The sequence below is a fragment of the Triturus cristatus genome, chromosome 5_2, assembly GCF_964204655.1.
Source record: "Triturus cristatus chromosome 5_2, aTriCri1.1, whole genome shotgun sequence".
Lineage (NCBI taxonomy): Eukaryota > Metazoa > Chordata > Amphibia > Caudata > Salamandridae > Triturus > Triturus cristatus.
Window position 1 is genome coordinate 1,042,107,309 of NC_140588.1, and position 19,370 is coordinate 1,042,126,678.

Consider the following 19,370-nt stretch of genomic DNA (forward strand, 5'->3'; position numbering starts at 1 on the left):
GCAGCTTTACGAACCTGTCAATAAATGCATTATTACATCTTGGGTAGTTGGGCAACGTTGAAATGATGTCAACTTTACTGGGGCCTGACCTGGGACGTTGTGGAAACTGTTAAATATTTACTTTAAACGGCCAGATGGGCACGTTCTTTTTCACCGGCATGTATGCCAACAGATTTGCGGCATTGTGCAAACTAGAAACGGACTCCACGTCGCCAATGATATATCATAAAAGCGGTAATTTGCTGCCTTTTCAACTACAATTGAGCGATTTCTGGATGCTTCTGCAGCGTGTGCATAATTCACCCCTGTTAGTCTCCTCCACTGTAATGTTTATTCTACATATTTCACATTGTAAGGTTCCAAGAAAGTGAAAAAACTCTTCTTTAACAGCTCATACATTCACATATTACACTTATTGATGGTCCAGATATTGACAGCCAGGGGCGCCGTCCTTGCATTGCGGTCGGGATAGGATGTCAGGATACTGCCGGCTTCCTGTGCTCCGGGGCTCGTGCCGGCCTGCATTCCTGGGCGGCTGTGAAAGAGTTAATGCTCCTGCAGTGCTGGTTCCTCACCTGTGAGAGGTGTTCTCCAGGAGGCGTGCACTGATGCCCTGGGGGCAGGTATCATACCTCACCGCCTCCTCCCCCCGGCCCGAGGACGGCGTGGCACGGCCGAGGTGTGCCAGGCTCAGGAGGCCGGGCTGCCCCGGGGATTCCCCTGCCTCGGAGAGCCCTGGAGTGAGAAGCGGGCGGATTATGGGAGTCTAACCGCAGAGAGTGCAGACGGGCGTCCTTGGGAGGGTGCACCGGCTCTGCCACGGATCAGACTCGCCTGCTCTCTGCTCGCGACGCTCCCTGGCAGCGCTCACTCACAGCAACTGTGGAGAAGAAAAGGTACGTTACTGCTGGCTTCGCGGGCCTCCTTACTGCACGAAAATAAACAAAAATATGCATTTTCTTTATGCGTAATGGTGACCGCGAATAATGCACTGCACGAGTGCGCCGCCACTTGGTGCTAATGGGTGTAATTGACTGGCTCTCTGTGGTGTGACCGTCACTTCGTGGTAATGTGCCCCGTCTGCTAAAACGAGTGATCTTCAGCAAATCGTGTTATCCCCAGCGACGCAGGCGGATAAGCGTTATATAGTTGTATCATCATTAAGAACCTATAATAAAAAATCTGATGTAGTTTCTCAACTGTAATAAGTTATTACAGTTTTGTTTTGACTTCTCAGTGCACACTGCTAGAGCACCCAACCAGCAGACACATGAAAGACCGATCTGGCAGCAGAATTACATCCGCTGGATAAACAGTGAAAACCCAGCGTTTCGGCTCTTCGGAAGGGTGAACCTGAAATAAAAAGCAAGGAGCAGAAACGAACCACTTACAGCGAGATGATTGTTTTGCACAGCTAAAGTTCATCGCATAAAAGGGAGAACCTCTTCGCATGGCACAGCTCAATTTAAAATGAAAGCCCCCTTGTGATTTACACAGTGCTGGAAATGGAATAAAGTGATTAAGGGGGGAGGCGCAAGGTCTTCTGGCCGCAGAAAGGGGCGGTCTCACAAGGGGCAGTCATGAAAAGTGGAGACTGACAGGCAACTTATACATTTATTTTTCAAAAACTCTACCCCAAAGAAGTTGATAATAAGGAAAACTGTGTAGGGAAACCCGTTCTGGCTTGCTTCATTGGACACAAACGGGCAGCATTTTAAAATAGCGCACAGGGCTAAGGAATCTGCCGCAGAGATCTTTGTGCGCCAACAAATTTAGGGGATACCAACAATGGCAAGAAAATTCTGATGGTTAATACACTTGTGGGAGAGATAAGTGTTTACTGTAGTCACAGTTTTAGCTTATCATAAAGTAGCATAGAGGGCTAATGTGCCTGCTGCAAAGCACAACCTGCTGATCACAGATTTGTATTTTACGTAGATAACTCTGCGAGTTACTGCTTTTGGCACGGAGATCCTTCTATTTCTTGCAGTTTATAAATAACAATCCTAACCTAGGACTGTGAACTTGAATCGTTGAGCTGCAAGCCATAGGTTTAAAACCTGAATTGTTTTTTTCCCCCTCAATCTTCCGTTATTCTAAGGTTCCTTTGGGTAGTAATAAAGTCTTATTTGCACAGACAATCCTAACAACTGCTTTACTTCTGACTTTGGGCCTAATTATGAGTCTGGTGGTCTGAGGACCTCCAGACTCGCGGGGGCGGTCTAGCCACTGCCGCACTGGCGGTCTGACCGCCCTATTACAACTAGGGCGGTCGGACTGCCAGTACACAGTCGCTAACACCAGGGATCAGAGTTCCCTGGAGTGGCACGGCAGTCTTGAGGCTACAGTATGTTTGGTGAGACCGCCACGGTCCCACCAAGCATATTATACGTTTTCTCTCCGCCACTGCTTCCATGGCTGTTCGTTCTCCAGGAAAACTGTGGCGGAGAGGAAACAAAGGGGACCCTAGAGGGCCCCTTGTGACTCCGGGCAATGGGGTGCATTCAGGGGGGGCACATGTTTCTCTCCCATGTGCATGCACCCCAGTACCTGCACAGCATGCACCCCAAAACCTGCACAGCATAGACTGCAGCAGTCCATGCCATGCAGGTACTGTCTTTGACGTTCCCAGTGTGGTGCCTATTTTATAGGCACCACGATAGAACCGCCCGCTAGCAACAAAAAAAGTCACAATCTGGTGGGCGGTGAGCACACTGGTTTGGTGGTGCAGGAGCGGGCCGCTAGTGTGGCAGACCAGCTCCCGCACTACCAAACCCGTAATCAGGCCATTTGTGTTTCTCTAGACCAAGTACTCTTAACATATAATGCCTACCATTATGGATGATATATCACTACTACATCGTGTAACCCCCAGTCTCTCTTGTAACATTTCTTGTACATTTACTTACACACTTGTATGATTTAATTTCTCTTTATAATTTATGTGTGCAATGTAAAGTGCTCTGACACCATCTATTGGAATAAGTAGCATTATAAAAGTATTTAAAAATAGTAAGTAGTATTTAAATACATAAATATCTTTTACATACAAGGGTTGAACAAAGTCAAAAACCTGCCTCCGAATCATAGCTTCTCTTAAGCACTTGTGAAGCTGACAACAAGCTGACTGCCTTTTGTTTCCATCTAGGTGTTATGTCTTATGGATTTGTATAGCACAACTTCTCACCCAAAGGGTATCCAGGCGCTGGAGCAGGTGTGTATGTCATCTGCTGGGGGTTAGTTGAAGAGCCGGGTCTTCAGCCTTTTGAGGAATTGAAGCAACGAGGAGGAAGCCCTGATTTGTGGACAACGGTCCTCCACGTCTCGGGTGCGCTGTACGAGAAGGCTAAGCTGTCCATTCTGCGTTTGCAGATATGGAGGGGGTGAGCGAGAGAGAGTGAGGCTGAACGTAGGAGTCTGGTGGATCGGTGGAAGTGAAGGCGGCAGTTGAGGTGTGCTGTTCCTATGTTGTGCAGCGCCTTGGATGCATGAGTGAGGAGTTTGAATTGGCAGCGTTTGTGTATCAGCAGCCAGTGGGGTGAGTTGATGTGTGTGACGTGGGAGATCCAGGACGGGTCTAACTCAAGGCTGGACTGCCTGTAGTGGGCATCAGGTGTTTGCCCGGGAGGCTGGAATGGCGGGGCCAGTTTTGGAGCGGTGGGGCCGGTTATTGTTACTGAGTGTTGGTTTTGCAGCGATGCTGCAACTTCAGGACCAGCAGTGCTGGGCGGCCGGTTTTGTTAAGCAGCAGTGCTTTAGGTGTCCATGCTCGGCGTTAGGCTCCAGGTGGTTCTCAGCCAGGATTAGAGCCCAAAGAACGGAGGGCAGACAGACCTTTGACTGAGGCATTTCTTTTGGGCCCAGCTGGAAGTGGCAAAGAAAGGAAGCCCCTTCATCTCTTGCAAGTTGCTGTTCTGAACAGTAAACAGACAACTCCCGGGCTCTACTGAATGTGTCCCAGTGTCGGCAAATGACACTGGGACAAATTCAGCACATTTTAGTGGTGCCGTCCCGGACCCGGCTCAATAAGAGTGCCACACTTGGCTGGATCCCACTCATTTTCTGCACTGGATTTAAATTAAATTACAGAAGTTTGCAAGCTGTACATTGATGTGTTTATTTTCACCCCATAGATTCAGCTTTAGTTCTACATATTCACAACCATATAAGCCATATAAGGGAGCAGGAGACCAAGAATTTTAGATTACCATTGTCTGGAGTAGATTTGTAAAGTTGGGGGGAGCAGAATGTCATGATGCCCCACCATTCACTCAGTAATGGTAATAAATCGCATACTCATTCAGCTGATCTGCACGGATGATCTATGCCGTGCTGTTTTCACCTGGGTAATAGCCCCTCTCGACTACAAGCTCCATTATCAATCTCCGCTTCCTTGTCTCACCCTCTTGCTCTTTGGGACCTGGGCAACAATGGCCATCAGGCACCGCGGCAGCATTCACTTGCACCTGCAGAACCTGTCCATTGATGACTGTGCTCAGGTACCTATATATAGAGGCAATCATCAGAAAAGGATTTATCTGGTTCGAGTCCGGGCATCTCTAAATAATGTCAAACCTGTGTGTGGGTCCTGCTTTCATTAGAATGTGTGATGGAATATTTGGTAGAGAATGTTGTCTTATGAATGTCTCGGCAGGTGCAGTTGGTTCTCTGCTGGTCACTTCCCTTGTAGCTCAAAATAAAGAATGTATCTACTGTTACCTGTGGCCCAGCCCCGTCCCATCCCTCACCTTAAACAAAACACAACTGGGCCAGTGCGGGAAAAATAAAATTATTATAACACTGTGTTATCATTTCATTTTTCCTGTGGGGCGACGCTCCTCCGCCTCAGCGGTGGAGCCGCCACTGGTGCTGAGTCCTGCTTTCATCGGAATATGTGATGTAATAATTCCTAGAGAATGTTGTCCTATGAATGTCCTGGAAGTTGGTCCTGTGTTTGGCAGTCGCTTTTCTTGTAGCTCAAAATAAAGATGTTTTTAGCTCTTGTTACACGTGACCTGCCTTCACTGTGCACATAATTACTTGTATTTATTGATTGTTTTATAAAGCACAGACTCCGCCTAACTGGGTTTCTTTGGCTGTACAAAGGAGCGTGTGAGAACGCCAGGCAAAAATCAACCAAGCGTTGGCTTGTGACATAGCAGATTGTTTCCCATACATTATTGCTCCGAAATTAAATAGGATTGCAATACAGGGAGTGTATAACCTAGAAAATGAGTGATGTACAGAGGGAAATAACAGGGTTATCAACAAAACAGAGCATCACCAAGACTAGACCTCGCACTAACATAAAGCAACAGCCGGCAAACAACACATTGGACAGAGAGCTAAATAAGCAGCAGGGATTCAATATTCAAAGTTAAGGATAAGCCACAGGCACGGAGTTGAGGAGTTGGGCTGCTTGGAACGCAAAACCGGTTGCTTGGCGAAGCCTGGATTTATTTCTAAAAGGTGCAGTGGAGAGAGACCTTTCTCACTGCAGCAGAGAAAGCAAGAACCTCTTGAACAGGAACTTTTCTGGGAGAGATGTTTTGGAGGTTCAGGTCTTTGAGTATGAGGAAGCCAGTTCTCGCAGTGCAGCGTGTCTAGTACATAAGTGTACGGTGAATGTGTTTGTAAGGAACCTCCATGTAGCACTGCCCTGAGTGGGGCAATTCTATTTGTGTTCATCCAGTGAACAAAGAGGAGAATAGTCAAGACAGGAGATGGCCATGGCCTCCACTGCTCGCTTCAGGTCCCTGGAAAGAGACAATGCGTTCAGTCTTCCTGGGTTTGTTGCGGTGGGACCTGATCGACAAAGCCAAAGCGTGGATGTGGCTTGTCAGATAAAATGAATGTCAAGAGGGGAGCACAACGATTTAGCAGAGGTGGACTTTGGGCATTGGGTGCTGCTGATTTTAATGATGCAAGCCAGAGAAGTTTGGTAGCTAGGCTAGGTTTAGGTGCGAGAAGGAGAAATTCATTCTTCAGTGCAGGACGTTTGATGTGTGTTGACTCCATGCGTTTGTGGATGCCCAGAAGTGAGGATTTTAATTTGGCAACAGAGCCAAGGGAGGCCAGTTTGAGATAGATCTGAGCCTCAGTTGTTTATTGATGGAAAGAGAAGCCAAGATCTTGAAGGAGTTTACCCACATGTTCAACCCAAATACTGAAGAAAGCAATTGAGCCCTGTGGCAAAGTGCAAGGGGAGGGAGTGGGATCTAAGAAATTGTTGCACATTTTTAACATTTGAGAGTGGCCTGAGAGATGAGAGTTCAACTACTGTAGGACAGTTCCACAAGGACCAACCCGTTGTCAGAGTGCGATGATGAATTTGATGCTCATCTGTACCAAAGGCTGTAGTTAAATCCAGGACGCTGAAGAGGCCGTAGTCGCCTTTATTGAAGGTGCAAAGAATGTCCCCAGTCACTGCAGATTACGTAGAGTGACCTGCCTTGAAGCCCAATCGGAACATACCCAACTGGTCCTTCTCATAGATATGTTTTATCAATTGAGACGATGTACATTTCTTATTGACCTTGGCCAAAAAAATGGAGATTTGAAATGATGAACTCCTTTTTAGCATTGCAGGGGTCATGGCGAGGTTCTGTAAAATGGGTTTTACAAGTAAAGTTTCGAAAAACAACATTGTTTGTGGGTAAACTAATGAGGAAAAACGCCAGAAAAATGTGTTTTGTATTGGTGGGAGGGATTTGCTGTAAGACATTGTGTCTCTAGTTGCAGAGGTATGCACCCTGTCCAAGTCGGGACCACCACTCTGGTCAGGGTAAGTCAGATACACACCCTAAATTAATCAGTGCTCACCCGTTGGTAGGTTGGCAATGAGCAGACAGGCTTAACGTAAGAGGCAATGTGTAAAGTATTTGTGCAACACTTATTACAGTAAAACAGTAATAAAACACCACACAAAAATAATCCACACCAGGCTAGTAAAATAGAGCTTAATGTAATTAACAAAACCAGACCAAAATGGCAAAATCCAATTAGTGGAACCGGAGTTATGAATTTTTAAAGAATATTTTGAATTCTAGTGCTTAGAATCATAGAGCACCAACCGGTGCTATCTGGTCGCGCTGGACCAGGCCAAATCTGAAAAGTCAAGGCAACTGCGATGGAGCACGGGTTGGATACAGAAGCCACAAAAGCCCTGGTGAAACAGTACCTTCACCGAGAACCAGTGTCAACATCGAGAAGCATCTGTGAGGAGCAGAGGAGGTGATGCGTTGTCGGCGATCCGAAGGATTGTAGGTGATGCACTGAGTCCGAGTTACGCAGTCGAGTCTCATGTTGCTGTTGAGCAGTGGGTGATGAAGGCAGAGGCGGCTCCTCCACTTGAGCAGAGGAGCGTCGCCCCACAAACCCCAAAGCCGAAAAATAAAACAGTATTAAAGTTAAATATTACCGTTTTATTTTTCAGCAACCTGTCCTGAACTAAGTGTCAGGATGGGGCGGGCCAGTGCTGCAGGGTGGCAGCAGCAGGGAGCTGTGCGCTTTAAAATGCGCATGTCTCTTTGGCCGGCCGTCTTGGCACCGCCAGCCAGACATGCGCATTTGGAAGTTCTCTAACCCGGCTGTCTTAGACAGCTGGGTAAGAAAAAGCGAAGGCCTCCAGTGCCCTTAAGACTGCTGGGAGAGCCTGCTCTATCCAATCCTGGTGCTGCTTTCATGCTGTGAAGGCAGTGCCAGGATTGGGTAGTACAGTTTCCTGGATCAGGAGCTTACGTGAGGAGAGAAGACACATGATGAGGAAGACATTGCGCCGCAAGATAAAAGGTAAATCTATTTTAATTATTATAATGTGTTTGTACCCAACAACCTCTGTACAAGCCAGCTGCCACTGGATGAAGACAATGCATCGTCATCGAGCTGCGCTGTCAAAGCTGTGGAGTTCTCGAATCGGTGATGCGTCAGCGTTGAAGGCAAATGCGTCTGTTCTGACCTGCGCAAAGCAGGCGATGCGTGGATTTTTGCAGAAACCACCAAAAAAAAAGCCTCTAAGCGCCCCAGACTGGATTGGCACCACTTGGCAGGGCATGACTCACAATTGGCAGAGTCCAGAGGCAGTAGCAAGGTTGAATGAAGTCTGTGATGTCCCTGAGACTTCAGAACAAGAGGAAAGCCAACAAGCCCTTGGAGTCACTTGGTTCTGGGCATGTAGCGATTCAGGCCAATCCTTCTCACCACCAGGCAAGAGGAAGCAGGGCAGACACAGCTGAGCAGGAGTCCAGCAGGGTGTCACTCCTTTCAGTAGTACAGCAGTCTTTCTTCATGGAAGAGTGTCCTCAGGTCCAGAGTGTACTGAGTTTGTGGTGTCAGGGATCCAGTACTTCTACCCAGTTATGCCTTTGAAGTGGGGGAGACTTCAACCAGAGGCCTTTGAAGTACACAAGGTCCCTGCCCTTCTTGCTCTGGGTCCAGACTCACTAAAGAGGGGTATGCAGGTTTTGGTGTGGGGACAGACACAGCTGTATTCAGGTGTAAGTTTCAGTTCCTCCCTCCCATTCAGCCCAGGAAGACCCATCAGCCTGGCCATGGGGCCATCAGGAGATGGATGGCACACCTCAGCTCCCTGTGAGAGGGAATGCACAAAGCCCAGCTGTCACACACCCCATATGTGTATTCAGAGACAGGCAGAGGCACAGAATGGTTAAAGTAAGAAAATGCCAACTTTCTAAAAGTGGAGTTTTCAGACTTACAACTTAAAATCCAACTTTACAATAAGTTTAAATTGAGTCCAGAGACCCCCAAACTCGAAATATCTATCTTTTCCCAATTGAAAATGTAATTTATAAAATGTAATAAGCTAGTTCCAGTGTTAACCTCTGTGAGGGATAGGAGTTGCTTTAGTGAAAAGCGAACAGTAGTGAAAAGTGAATTTAAGAGTTTTTCACCAATTGCACATGTAAAACTTAAAAGTACATGTCCCAGTATGTTAATGCACTGCACTCTGCCATTGGGGTTGTCCAGGGCCTAACTCAAGGGTGACTTATATGTATTAAAAAGGAAGGTTTGGGCCTGGCAAGAGGGCTAACTTGCCAGGTCGAAATAGCAGTTTAAAACTGCACCCACAGGCTCCGCAATAGCAGGCCTGAGACATGTTTAACGAGCTACTTAAGTGGATGGCACAATCAGTGCTGCAGAGATACTAGTAGCATTTCATTTACAGGCCCTGGGCACATGCAGTGCACTTTACTAGTGACTTCTAAGTAATTTAGATATGCCAAATGTGGATATGCCAATATTACCATGTTTTAGGGAAAGAGAACTTGAACTTTAGCACTGGTTAGTAGTGGTAAAGTGCCCAGAGATCTAAAACCAATAAAACAAGGTCCGAAAACAAGGAGGAAGGCAAGACATTTGAGGGTGGCCCTGTAGAAAGGGCCATTTCTAAGATCTGGTCACTGGAGTATGGGGTGAGTTTGCATTAAAGACAACTGAGAGAAACGTTTCTTTCAAAATGAGGGACAAAGCATTCCAAAGAGAGATTGATTTTTACTGGAAAGGCATGCAGAATCATAAAAAGGGATGTTAGAAAGTTCTACCCTGAATAAAGAGAAGTTATTAGAAATGTCGTGTTCCGGTGTGATTTTGTTAAATTAGCCAGTGAAAAACAAGCCAAATGTGTTAGCAATGGGAGCATTAGAGTCTGAGTGGCAGAAGGCACTGATTTGAGAATAAACTATTTAAAACTCTCTCATGGGCCTAATATTGACGAGGTTAATGTGAAAGTTGTGTGAATTAGCTCCAGCTGAGAGGATGGAGGGTTTGCAACATTTCCTTTTCACTCTGCAGGGTACGTGGCAGTGGAGTTTGAGAGACTCTAAATAGTCTTTTAACTCTTCAAGAGAGGGCCTTTTGAGCCTATAAGTGGACCAATTTGAGGTCTTGTTTTCGTCCAGTATTTTCCTAGAGAGTGGGACAATCTAATCAACAATGGCTTCCATAGAAGAGTTGACCTTTTTGTAGAGTACATTAGTGTCACAGGACGCAAGCAGAGTCGGAAGGCTAGAGGAGATGGGTGTGCTCAGACCATTTCTTTGTAATTGATGATAGTCACGGCATCAAGTATATTCAGGTTTGGTTTAAGTCGAATTACATTGGAAGGGGATGTAGAAAGTGAAAATGGAATGTCCTGACTCGTTCAAGATAACTGGATCTAGATGTCTGATCCAGCGCCAATCAAGGATCAATAATACTCAAACACAGGCCCATACTCATACATAATGAACAGAATGCAATGAAGGAGTGGATAGGTGAAGAGACAAACGTTTCAGAGACAACATACATTTGCAAATGATTATGCAAATTTCAGAGACATTGAGCTATACTAACCCAAGATATCCAGTAGAAAACTACCCCCTGGGCCATTAGGGATAGCGGGGGTTCCCCGTGTGAAGGTTCAGGGAACAAAGATCAGAACAGGATCAGTAGAACAGGTAGGCCTCTATCTGGATACAGCAAACCAACAGACAGCAATGATCGCCCTCTCTCTAGCTTCCCAAAAGACGCACGCCAACACACCCCCAAGCACCCCAGTTATACTCTAAAAACCTTCATATCCAACCCACCATTGTAGCAACATTTTCAGAATCTTAGTCTCTCATTGGTCAGTTTAGGGGGTGTTCTATCACACCACCATGACAACGTTCATGTTTTCACAGCATTCTTTGTTTTACATTTCTAATATTACGCAAACCAAGTCTCGTGAATACACGCTGCCTCTAATGAGTTACATGTTGCAAGTCTCTACACTTTTATTGTTCACTTCGAAAGCCTCGCCGGAAGAAGTTTGTACATTTGTACTTGATCCCATGGTCATCCTTCAGTTATTTGGCAGACACACAATAACTTCTGAAGGTTATCCGCTTTTGCCTTCTCCGTTCTCCCTCAATGCTCGATTTTCGGCTTTTTATTAGTTTTCTTTTAACCCTCAACTTGTCATGCAAAAATGTAGGCCCATGCAAGCATCACTACGATGAATAAAACACGCAGACATTATTAATTTCATGAAATATAATTCTCACTGTTTTACCACCCACAATTTGCACTATCCCACGATATGTCTAACAAAAGCAATAACGTGCAAAAAGCGGAATTATTATTTTATTTTTAAAGCAGAGCGTGAATGTGGCCTGGTATTTATGCATTAGTCCATGTATTAATGCACGCATGCGCATAAGCATTTCCCCGTATTTTCATGTTTTTGCATGTTATTTTCACCGCACACTGTTAGTAAATGTTAGAGGAGTTAATCCGAGCAGGTTTTATTTTTCTCAAAACCCTGCTCCATCAATTTCCCCCTGTGATGGCATTTTTGAGCCATCACAAAATGACTATAATACCAATTGCCACCTTTATTTTCATCTAAAGGTCTGTACTTCTTTCTCGTTTTGCCATTTTCTCATCTAAATCCTTCATCATTACATAATCATTTTCACTCATATCCTCTAGTTCTATTTCTTTTCTTTTTCTTGCTCTACGTTTATTGTCTAACTCTGTCATCTCCTTCTTTCCACATCTACCCTTGCAACATATATATATGCCATTTATTATTAACAATATCACTACAACTATTGAAATAATTGGCATTAGTATTTCCCTAATAAACTACTCCAAATGTGGAAAACCATTTACCTATAGAGGAAAACTGTTACCAAGTTTCGCCCAAACACCGTCAACCTCCAGTTGGGTCAAATCTTGATGTCATTTTGTAATGTTCTTAATATACCCCTCAAGACTTTTATCAGGGATATAAGTACAGCAGTGTTGGATTTTCAACATGCCACAGACTCCGCCCTCTTTTGCCAATAAGATATCAAGGGCAAGTCGATTTTGCAAAACCATTGACTAATTGCAACCGTTTCAGTATCAATCATTTAGAACCCGCCAGCAGTATCTGTTGAGAAACGATCAATCACTGTGGACAATTTTCGAATTTTATGCGAATTAAGAACGACTCCAACTGAGGGTATCAGTGCACCAAAAATATCACTAATTATTTCTGAAAAACTTGCTCTCCTTTTGCGTTTTAGTCCATGCTTTATTTAATTGATTTTATTATTTTTATCTATGTGGTATACTTTGGGAAATACGATCCCAAAGTAGCAACTACCACACCAATGTGGAGGCAACCTATAGTAGGCATTCTTACCAAACATGTAATAGACTCCCGGAAAAACAGGATCAGTTCCACCTTTCAATCCCCATCCACCAGTAATTAGAAAGGTATTTTCACTTTCACTAGTACCATTGAAATAATTAATATAGGCAGTTTTCAGTCTAAGCAAACAAAGTTTCCTTTGTGATACCAATCCAGAGACATTGCTGCGTAAGTCTCGCCTCTCTTATAATTTCCCTCTCTGAAAGCCCATGGTGGTACATGTGACTTCTGTTCAGCAGCTTTTCTTTGGAAACCCTGTCTTCTATCTTCTACGATGTTAATAAAATCTTTTTCTTCAGCTTGCAAACTACAGGTAAGATTATGTCTAAGCATGTACTATATTTAGTGTCTGAGTAATATGGAAAAATTCTCCAATGTATCCAGCATTTCTTTTACTATACACCTTATTCATGTCTTTTCTAATTGGAATTTCTGAAAACACTAAATCTAGGTTTGAGTAATAGTACCCTAACTTCCCCGTCACGTAAAAAAGACTAGTTAGTACACTGCACGAGAACCATATGTTAAAGGTAAGGGATGGTAAGTCACTCCCTCAGAAACAGACGAAGGTAATTGCATGCACAAGTAACAGTCTCTCACGTCCATCGTCTCAACATACTCGTAAAGCAGATTGATAAAGACATTTAACGAGAAATCATTAATCGATTTATCATGATGATAAATACTTTCATCTATGTCAGCATTAGGTGTTTCTTTAGTAACAGAAATCACTCTCTCTCTTATCACATTATTAGTATTATTTTTGTCATTAATTACCATTAGAACAGGCACAATAACAGTCAATATTAACCACACTAACATTAGTAGTAAGACACTACATAAGCAATCGTTAATACATCTACGTTTTAGATTTGGTTTTTGGTGTCCAGTCACTGTATCTTCTGCCATTTTGTATACTATAAAATTAAAAAATCTAAGAAAACTTGAGGAAATTCCTAACAACTCTCCTAAAGTTTTTATTTTATAAGAGTCCTCTTCGATTCACCTGCAACTCCCCAATTATTTTCACTGAATTTTGTTGCACCTTACATTTTCACTGTTTTCTTAAGGCGGTTTCAATTTACTTTCGTCAGTCTGTTCAGTACCAGCACCAACTTCTCTCTTTATCAGATCCGTACTTTTAATTTCTTCCACTATTACGTATGTCCATTCTGGAGCTGTGTATTTCTTGCTTGGAACTCTTATTCTCATTGTTCTTCTCACTAATTCTGCCTCTGATTCTTCTTGTTCAGTTTGGCTTGAAACTTCATTAATTTGCTCTGGTCTCCTCTTTTCAAGAGTGTATTTCAGTCTTTCCCTCCACTTGGCCAATTACCCTTTTTCACTCTCTTAATTTGAAACGCTTCTTCACCCTCTTTTTCTGGTTCACAGGTTTCTTCTTTTCATTAACCAGTTGCTGCTCACTTTCTTTTTCAAGTGGACTTGGGTCTCTTCTTGTATGGCTTACATGTATCCAGTTTGGCAGGCCACCACACTTCACTGCTGATGTCGTCACCAGAATGATCTGATATGGCCCATGCCATCTGGGTTTTAAACGCAACTTACTTACGTGTTTCTTGACAAGAACCCACTCTCCTGGACTAAAATCATGTGCTTGATCCGGCTGTGTTGTGGTAGCAATTTCTCCAATCAGCCAATCCTTTGCAATAATCAAGCACTAGATCATCAGAAATATTCATCATTTTGTTTGCTGGTACAATCTCTTGTCTCCTTGCTCCTCCCATTAGTACTTCATGAGGACTCAATCCAGTGTTTTTATCAGGAATGCTTCTAAGACTCATTGATGGACCTCCTGTTTACAAAACTGTAATTTTGCTGGTGACACTTTTTGCCCACCTTCTGCCATATGGTGCAGTAAGGCAATTGTATTTGTCTCACATGCCTCTTGTGCTTTTGATGCCACCAGTAGGTCATCAATGCACTTAACCAAAACCAATTTTTCTGGCATAATCGCGCAAGGTATTGACCAGGGGTAAAGCAGCAGGCCACTTCAGAGTTGTGAATGCACACACTTTTCCCAGTCTCGGTTTTATAGTGCCATTAATTTATTTGACCACACCAGATGCTTCCGGTCGATAGGCACAAGGCGGCTTCTGCTAAATCTGTAATGCTGCACAAATCATCCGAATGATCTAATTATTAAAATGAGATCCCCAATCTGTTTCTAAAGTGACTGGAAAACCAAATCTTGGGATTAGTTTTCTTAGGAGCAGCTTCGCAACCGTGAGACTATCATTCCTTCTTGTTGGATAGGCCTCTACCCAACGAGAAAACAAACAAACAACTAACACATATTTTAGTCCATTACATGGGGGAAGCTCAATGAAATCGAGCTGGAGCCTAGGAAATGGTCCTGCTGCTTTCCCAATTCGTGCCCAACAAAACTGTCTTTTTGCCTGGATTTTGCTGCTGACACGTAATACACCTCTGGCATAGACTCTCTGCAATGACACTGAATTTTGGGTTGTACCATGACTGCTTGAAGAGCCTCATCATTGCATCTCTTCCAACATGTGAAATTCCATCGTACACCCTTGCCATTTAAGATAGTAAAGAATCTGGCACGACTGATCTTTCATCTATATACACACAAACTTCATCTTCTGCTCTCTTCTTGCAGCCTGATTTCTTCCATATTTCCTTTTCCTCATCACTTGCCTCTTCTTGTGATTGTCTAATCTCATCCCGTGTTTCCCAGGAAGAAAACATCAGGTGGCAATTAGTATTTTTCTTCCCCACCCCTCTGTTTATTGCAATTGAATTTTGTGCACAAAAATGCGCTATTTGATCAGCGTATCTGTTGCCGCTTGTCACATAATCATTTCCTGAATTATGTGCCGAGCATTTGACCACTGCAATCTTTTTGGGTAATTACAGAGCATCCAATATATCTTTCACATTTTTACTATTTCTGATCGGAGAACCTGAAGAAGTCAGAAATCCCCTTTGCATCCATGACTGCCTGAAATCATAAACCACCCCGAAACTATATTGACTGTCAGTAAATATGGTTACTCTCCGATTTTTGCCAAATTTTGCATGCTCTAATCAGAGCTATCAATTCAGCAATTTGTGTGGAGTTTACCCCTTCTAGACAGGATGCTTCTAATACTGCAGCTACCGTGCACACTGCATAAGCAGAACTCAACACACCTCTTGCATTTCTCAGACATGATCCATCAACAAACATCACACTGTCTGATTCCTCTAAGAAGTGTCCTTGATATCTGGACTTGGTTTCGTGTACAGTTCTGTCACATCCAAACAATCATGATCTACTTCATCTTTCACTTCTAACAACATTAAGGATAATCGGGCATCCCGGTGTCCCTCAGAACCTGGGTATTGGTAATATAGAAAACAATTGCTTCTGTTGGGCGATACAATTGCTGTGTACAACGTCGACACTTTCACATCACACATGTCTACACAGTTATCTTGACCAATAGTCAATCAGTATTGGATCTTGCATTACATGTGTTAAATAACGAGACAGGACAGAACTTCAACAATTCTTTTAATTTATGTCACATATGTATGTTTTGTATATAGTGTACTGTCCACTTCATCAGTCACCACATGTCACCTTCTCACAATAGTCACCTTTGTATTTTCGCAATTTACTTGTATTTGTGACAGCCATTTAATATTCAATGCTTCTTGAAATGTAGAAGAGTAAATCAACTCTCCCTGTGTTTTCCTGGTGTGTCTTCAATTGAAATCGTTTTTTCGTTTATTGTTTAAAAGGAAGTGTGAAACACCTTTTCTCATCTTTCACTTCCTCACAAAATGGACTAGGTAACAGTGTTGCCGGATTTATCGTCGTACATCTCACCACAGTCACATTTTCAGCACCCAAGATCTATCATACCTAGTCAGCCGACTATAGGTCATGTGCTGTGAACGTGTTCTTGTCAAAAGAATCTCAAGTGAATGTGGCACATATACTTTATCTGGATGTCTCATCACAATTGTTTCACTCTGTTCCAAACTCACACAAGTAGTAGCTACTGCTTTCAAACAACCTGGTAACACTACGGCTACTGAATTTAAAGTAGCAGAAAAATATGCCACTGGACGTCGTGCCATTCCATGCCTCTGAGTTAAATCTGAAAGTGCACACCCATCTCTCTCACAGCAGTACAACGCAAAATCCTTTGTATAATCTGGCATTCCCATTGCAGGTGTTCGAAAAGACTGTCTCGCAATTCAATAAAAGCTTTCATACCTTCATCATCCAATTCAATCGGATCAGTCACATCTTTGTGTGTCCACCTCTGTCGAGGTTTTGAATCAGTGAAAAAACACTGATCTACTGTCTGCAGTATCCAACAATTCCCAAGAACATCTGCACCTCTTTCTGTGTTTTTGGAGGGTTCATTTGTTGAATCACACTGATCCGTTCCGGTGTCACCTTCCTGACTCCTTTCTCTATTTTGAGTCCCAAATATTGGACCTCCCGTTTACAAAACTGTCATTTTGCTGTTGACACTTTTTGTCCACCTTCTGCCATATGGTGCAGTAAATGTCTCCAAACATTTTTTCAAAATCTGATTAAAAATCGAAGGACTCTCTGTGTACCCTTGAGGAACTCGGCACCATGCTGAAACACCGTCTCCGAACCGGGAAGCAAACAAATACTGGCTATCCAGGTGTAAAGGAATCGAGATAAAAGCTTCACACAGATAAATCACTGTGTACCATTCTGCATCACAAGGAATTTAATAAAAAATCACTGCTGGATTTGGCACTATTGGACAATAGGGTACCACAAGCTTATTGATTTTACGTAAATCTTGTACTATCCTATATTTTACACTTGGCTTTTTAATTCCCATAATAGGCGTATTACAAGGACTGCTTGGTATTTCTTTTAAAATACCCTGCTCAATCATTTGGTCAATCACAGGAATAACTCCTGCTGTTATCTCGGGACTCATTTTGTATTGAGGTGTGTTTGGAAATGTTGCACCCGGTTTCACTGCAACCTGAATAGGTTCCACACCTTTCATCAAACCAATCTCTTTTCCTGAGAAATCCCATACATCAGACCTTACTGTATTTATCAGCTCTGCAGGCAAATCTTCTTCAGTAAGAAGTGAAAACAATTTATCCACTTCTGTCCCTTGCTTCTCTAACATCATTTTAAACGCTACATCCGCATCTGGTGTTTGGAAAGCGATCCCATCAGGGGTACAATAGATGGTACATTTCATTTTACACAGCAAATCTCTCCCTAAAAGGGTCACCAGACTCGTATCACATACCATGGACCGATGCATGTCTCTGAATCTCCCTGTATGTACTTCTATTGGCTTTGTTATTGAGGTTTTGATATGCTAATTGGAAACTCCTACGACTTGGATCATTTCTCCCGAGAGGGGTAGGTTTTGAATCTCTGATGCTCCTAGTAGAACGGATAGCACCAGTGTCCACTAGGAATGTCATACCATTACCTTCCACTTTTCCATCAACAAATGGACCTGACTGATGTACCTTTAGAGTTGCGCCAAGCACGCACTCTTCCTCCCTCCTCAGGCACCGTCATTGAGATGAGTCTGAATCACTCTCATTATACTGCAACTAGTATTGCAAAACCATTTGCACATTTTGATTCTAACCAATTTGTTCTTGTGCATGAAACCCAGTGTTCACACTGTATCTGTGCACTTGAGCATTCATATTATTTGGCATAGGAGCTTGTGGTACCTGTACTGTGGAGTAACTACCTGCTGCTGCTGCTGTTGGTTCACAACCACCTCATTCTGCATCTGTGAATTAAAATTTTGATTCAACCCATTATTCTTTAAAACAGATCTACACTCATTTTTCTAATGTCCAAACTTTCTGCACGCATGACCAGGAAATTTCCTTTTCAATTCATCTTTCTTCATTTTACCTCTACCACCACCTGATACTTGACCATTCTGATTATGACCTTTCATCTGATAAACTGTTTGGGAACCACTATTTCCTTCTTACTGTGCAGCCACTTTCACTTGTGCCCACATAATTTTCTCTTCTACCTTCTTGTGCCTCGATTCAATATCATCACTACAATACTTTGCATACCTCAGTATCTCATCAACCGTTTTACTCTGCCAACAAATCAAATTTTGCTGAATCATGTTACTAATTTCTGGTTTCAATCCAAACACAAAACGATTCACTAAATGTCCAATATATTTATCTCCAATATTCTCAAACCCACCGTGCTGTTTGAACACCTGTAACAACCTTTCATAATAGGCATGTACCGACTCATTTGGTTCTTGGATTGTCCTGTCAATTGTAACCCAATCTGTTTCCTTAGGGGAAATGTTACCCTTTAGGTAAGTAATCACCTGATGATATTTCTTCATCACCTCACCTGTTTTCACATCTCTAGGATATTCTTCTTTCGGCCAATCTACAGCAATCTTACACTGTGTCCATAAATCTGCTGGAACAACAATCTCCAATAAACCATCTAGATCCTTTAACAAGACCTTTGACACTTTTACAAACCTCTCTACCTGTTTGTACCATTCAACTGGCTTTTCCCTCAACCTAGGGATGTAATTAGTAAAAGATAATATATCCTGCCTTGACCAAGGAACATGAATATATCCACCACCCAGTACTTCTCTCAACGGACACACCCTTTCAGCCTGTTCTGCCTCTATTAACCCCTTCGCTGCTAGGCCTTTTCCCCTCCTGTGCTAAGCCTTTTTTGGGTTATTTGGGGTAGTGCGCGCTTAGGCCCCTGTAACTTTTTGACCACATTAGGTATCCACGCCAAATTTGCGTCCTTTTCTTCCAACATCATGGGGATTCTAAAGGTACCCAGGGTTTGTGGATTCTCCTAGAGGGTTCCCAGAAATTAGTCAAAATACAGCAAAATTTTGGTTTTTTTGTGAAAAATGGGAAAAACGGGCTGCAAATAAAAGCTTCTGGGTTTTTCTCTGCAAATGGTATCAAAAAAGGGTTTGTGGGGCTGAAATCACCATTTCTCCAGCTTTTAGGGAATGACAGAATTTTGTCAGAAAACCAACATTTTTTACACAGTTTTGGCATTTTTCTGGGACATACCCTCTTTTTGCTATTTTTTGTGCTTTCAACCTCTTTCCAGTTAATGGTAGAAATGGGTACAAAAACAATAATGGACCCTGGAAAGCTATACATTTTTGAA

At 43.1% G+C, this 19,370-nt stretch overlaps 1 protein-coding gene across 1 annotated transcript in view; it reads left to right on the forward strand.

The window, feature by feature from the left end:
- The first annotated feature begins 656 nt into the window (after nucleotides 1-656).
- Nucleotides 657-19,370, forward strand: part of STARD8 (StAR related lipid transfer domain containing 8) — a 644,863-nt gene continuing 626,149 nt past the window's right edge. Inside the window, exon 1 of the mRNA XM_085608321.1 lies at nucleotides 657-896. The gene's annotated coding sequence lies outside the window, so the exon portion shown is untranslated. The remainder of the gene's footprint in view (nucleotides 897-19,370) is intronic.